Below are 5,327 nucleotides of genomic sequence, written 5' to 3' on the forward strand. Positions count from 1 at the left end.
AACCAGAGTTTAGGCCTGACGAAGGGTCTCGGCCTGAAACGTCGACTACACCTCTTCCTAGAGATGCTGCCTGGCCTGCTGCATTCACCAGCAACTTTGATGTGTGTTGCCAAAGTTTAGGCCAAATCGTTCTGACAAGTTGCATCTCCATCCTGTATGGGAGCAGCCCACCATCGGATTGGAAGTCCCTACAAGTGACTGTGAGAATGGCTGAGAGGATTGCAGGGATCTTCCCACCATCCATCGAGGACTTTTATCAGGAGTGCTGTGAATGAGGGGCCCTTAGCATTATTAAAAAATCCCACCCATCCATCCAGCCTCCTCTATGACAGGAAATCCTGATCCCTTGTCCATTCGTCCCCCCCGTCCACCCATCCCCCCCCACCAATCTCCCTCCTGGCACTTATCCTTGTAAGTGGAACAAGTGCTACACATGCCCTTACATTTCCTCCCTTACCACCATTCAGGACCCCAGACAGTCCTTACAGGTGAGGCGACACTTCACCTGTGAGTCGGCTGTGGTGATATACTGCGTCCGGTGCTCCCGATGTGGCCTTCTATATATTGACAAGACCCGACGCAGACTGGGAGACCGCTTTGCTGAACACCTATGCTCTGTCTGCCAGAGAAAGCAGGATCTCCCAGTGGCCACACATTTTAATTCCACATCCTTTTCCCATTCTGATATGTCTATCCACGGCCTCCTCTACTGTAAAGATGAAGCCACGCTCAGGTTGGAGGAACAACACCTTATATTCCGTCTGGGTAGCCTCCAACCTGATGGCATGAACATTGACTTCTCAAATTTCCGCTAATGCCCCACCTCCCCCCGTAACCCATCTGTTATTTATTTATATACACACATTCTATTTCTCTCTCTCCTTTTTCTCCCTCTGTCCCTCTCACTATACCCCTTGCCCATCCTCTGGGTTATCCCCCCCCCTTTTCTTTCTCCCTGAGCCTCCTGTCCCATGATCCTCTCATATCCCCTTTGCCAATCACCTGTCCAGCTCTTGGCTCCATCCCTCCCCCTCCTGTCTTCTCCTATCATTTTGGATCTCTCCCTCCCCTTCCCACTTTCAAATTTCTTACTAGCTCTTCTTTCAGTTGGTCCTGACGAAGGGTCTCGGCCCGAAACGTCGACTGCACCTCTTCCTAGAGATGCTGCCTGGCCTGCTGCGTTCACCAGCAACTTTGATGCGTGTTGCTTGAATTTCCAGCACCTGCAGAATTCCCCGTGTTTGCGTGCATGAAATCAAGAACGGTCAAGATGGGAAACAATCTTCCCCATCTGGCATTCGAGGTGTCACTGGTTAATCTGTTCTGTATCTTACAATATTTAATTTATGCACTTCAGTTTGTTTATTTATGTGTAATCCAACTGTAGATTTCATCCTTCCTTTCATAAATTATTGTGTGTTATGTGTGTTGTGTATTACTCCTCTACTCCCCGTATACCCATGACTGTATTGCCACCACAGCTCCAATCTGCTAATTAAATTTGCTGATGACACTACATTGATTGGCTTTAACTCAAACAATAATGAGGTGGCCTACAGGAAGAAGTCATCTCTCTGACACAGTGGTGTCAAGAAAACAACCTCTCCCTCAATGTCGCAAAAACGAAGGAGCTGATTGTGGATTACAGGAGGAATGGAGACTGGCTAATGATGCCCTGTTGACATCAGTGGATCTGCGGTTGAGAAGGTAAACAGCTTTAAGTTCCTTGGCATCCACACGAGGTCCTCTCGTGGTCTGTACATACCAGCTGTGTGGTGAAAAAGGCACAACAGCGCCTCTTTCACCTCAGATGGTTGAGCAAGTTTGGTATGGGCCTCCAAATTCTAAGAATTTTCTACAGGGGCACAACTGAGAGCATGCCGACTGGCTGCATCACTGCCTGTTATGGGAACTGTGCTTCCCTCAATCGCAGGACTCTGCAGAGAGTGGTGCAGACAGCCCAGCGCATCTGTAGTTGTGAACTTCCCATGATCCAGGACATTTAACATAGAACATAGAATAGTACAGCACAGTACAGGCCCTTCGGCCCACAATGTTGTGCCGACCCTCAAACCCTGCCTCCCATATAAGCCCCCACCTTAGATTCCTCCATATACCTATCTAGTAGTCTCTTAAATTTCACTAGTGTATCTGCCTCCACCACTGACTCAGGCAGTGTATTCCACGCACCAACCACTCTCTGAGTAAAAAACCTTCCTCTAATATCCCCCTTGAACTTCCCACCCCTTACCTTTACAAGGACAGGTGTGTAAAAAGGGCCCGTAGGATCGTTAGGGACCCAAGTCATCCCAACCACAATCTATTCCAGCTGCTACCATCCGGGAAACAGTACCGCAGCATAAAAGCCAGGACGAACAGGCTCTGGGACAGCTTCTTCCACCAGGCCATCAGACGGATGAACTCACGCTGATTTGAATGTACTCTATAAAATATTGACTGTTCTATTTATTATAAATTATTATAAGTTACTATGATTGCACCTTGCACATTTAGATGGAGATGTAATGTAAAGATTTTTACTCTTCATGTTTGTGAAGGATGTAAGAAATAAATTAAGTCAATCTTTGAATCTTTACGCCCTGGTTTGGAGAAACATCTCATTTGGCAGAAGACATGTACAGCATATAGTTAAATGACCATAAACTTCACTTGAGCAACACACACAAAAAATGCTGGTGAAAACAGCAGGTCAGGCAGCATCTATAGGAAGGGGAAGACTTTTGAATCTCTTATTATTTCTTCTTTCAGTTAGTCCTGATGAAGGGTCCCGGCCCAAAAGGTCGACTGTACCTCTTCCTAGAGATGCTGCCTGACCTGCTGCGTTCACCAGCATTTTTTGTGTGTGTTGCTTGAATTTCCAGCATCTGTAGATTTCCTCGTGTCTGCGTTTTTAAACTTGACTTGGCTTGGTTTAATGCAAGGGATTGATCAAGTCCTGATTAAAGATATCAGCCTGAAACTTTGACTATTTATTCCCCTCCATAGATGCTGCCTGACCTGCTGAGTTCCTCCAGCATTTTGACATTGAAATTTGTATATTGTTGTCACATATACTGAGGGAAAAGCTTGTCTTGTGTATCATTAATACAGATCAAATCATTACACAGTGCATTGAACTGGAAAAAGGTAAAACAGTAGCAGAATGCTGAATAAAGTGTAACTTAGAAAGGTAACGAGATGGCCCACAGGGACGAGGTCCAGCACCTGGCTGTGTGGTGTGCCGACAACAATCTGGCCCTTAACACCCAGAAGACCAAGGAGATCATTGTGGGCTTCAGGCATGCCGGGAGTCACACTCACGTCCCAATCTACGTCAACAGAACTGTAGTGGAGCGTGTATCAAGGTTCAAATTCCTTGGTGTCCACATTTCCGAGGATCTCACCTGGTTCCTGAACTCCTCCATCCTGATCAAAAAGGTGCAACAGCGCCTTTATTTCCTGCGGAGCATGAAGAAAGTTCACCTCTGTCCCAGGATACTGACGGACTTTTACTGCTGTACCATTGAGAGCATACTCACCAACTGCCTCTCAGTGTGGTATGGCAATTGTCCTGTATCGGACCGCAACGCACTCCAGCGTGTGGTGAAAACTGCCCGACGGATTATCGGCACCCAGTTGCCCACCATTGAGAACATCTACCATAAACGCTGCCTGGGCAGGGCGAAAACCATTATCAGGGATGCATCTCACCCTAACCATGAACTTTTTACTCTCCTCCCATCCGGTAGGTGCTACAGGAGCCTCCGCTCCCGCACCAGCAGGCACAGGAAGAGCTTCTTCCCTGAGGCTGTGACACTGCTGAACCTCTCATCACAGCGCTAAGCAGTATTGCACCCATATTGTACTGTCTCAGTACTTTTATATTTGTGTGCTGTAGCACTTTTTTTATTCGCAGTTATTTTGTAAATAACACTATACTTTGCATTTCTGGTCAGATGCTAAATGCATTTCATTGGCTTTGTATCTGTACTCGGCACAATGACAACAAAATTGAATCTAATCTAATCTAATCTAATCTAAGTATGCCCACAGAAGAAGAATCTCAGGGTTGTATGTGGTGACATGTAAATACTCTGATAATAAATTTTACTTTGAACTCTGAACAGCTACTGAAAAAGTGCAGTGCAGGTAAGTGATCAAATGCAAGATCATAACAAGGTAGATTGTGAGGCCAAGAGCCCATCTGTCATACAAGAGATCCATTCAAGGGTCTGATAGCAGTGGGGTAGACGCTGTCCTTGAGCCTGGTGGTACGTGCGCTCAGGCTTTAGTATCCTCTGCCTGATGGGAGAGGGGAGAACTGAGAATGTCTGGGGTGAGTAGGGTCTCTGATTCTGCTCGCTGTTTTATGGAGCCAGTGGAGGGGACGCTGGTTTCTGTGATGTGCTGAGCTGTGTCTGCAACTGTCATAAAGTCATAGAAAAGTAGTGCCTAGAAACAGACCCTTCAGCCCATCTAGTCTGTGCTGGAATATTTAAACTGTCTACTCTCGTTGACCTGCACCGGGACCATAGCCCTCCCATCCATGCACCTATCCAAACTTCTCTGATCTGTTGAGATCGAGCTTGCGTGCACCACTTGTGCCAGTGGCTCGTTCCATACTCTTGCCAAGCTCTGAGCAAAGAAGCTCCCCCCTCGTGTTCCCCTTAACCATTTGACCTTTCACCCTGGGCCCATGACCTCTGGTTGCAGTCCCACCCAACCTCAGCGGGAAAAAACCTGCTTCCATTTACCCTCGCGTAACGTGACTGCCTGCAGTTTCCCGCGGTCGCGTGCAGGGCAGTCGCCGTGCCAGGCCGCTATGTGTGCCGACAGAACGACTTCAATGAAAATTTGGTAAGGGTTGACGGGGATATGCTGAGTTTATTTATTCAGGTACAGTGCAGAATAAGCAGTCGAATGCCAGGTGAAACGCGAAACATTTGGGGTAACTGCTAGTCTGTGTCTTTACTGTTGCTTTGCTCACGCTTGAGTGCTATGTGGTGGGTGCTGATGCTTTTTTTTGCCGGTGGGGGGAGGGGGGATTGTTGCTTGCTGCCGCTTACGCGCAGGAGGGAGGGGAGATGAGGGGGGGTGCTTTGGGGTTCTTGCGTTTAACTGTCATTCATTCTCTGGGGCACTTCTCTGTTTTCGTGGATGTTTGTGAAGAAAATGCATTTCAGGATGTATATTGTATACATTTCTCTGACATTAAGTTGCACCTTTGAACCTTTGAAGCCATTCCACTCCTTTGATCCATGTTGCTCAGCAACCCCCAATTTAACCCAAGCCTAATGTCAGGACAATTTACAATGATCAATTGACCT

The sequence above is a fragment of the Mobula birostris genome, chromosome 11, assembly GCF_030028105.1.
Source record: "Mobula birostris isolate sMobBir1 chromosome 11, sMobBir1.hap1, whole genome shotgun sequence".
Taxonomy (NCBI): Eukaryota; Metazoa; Chordata; class Chondrichthyes; order Myliobatiformes; family Myliobatidae; genus Mobula; species Mobula birostris.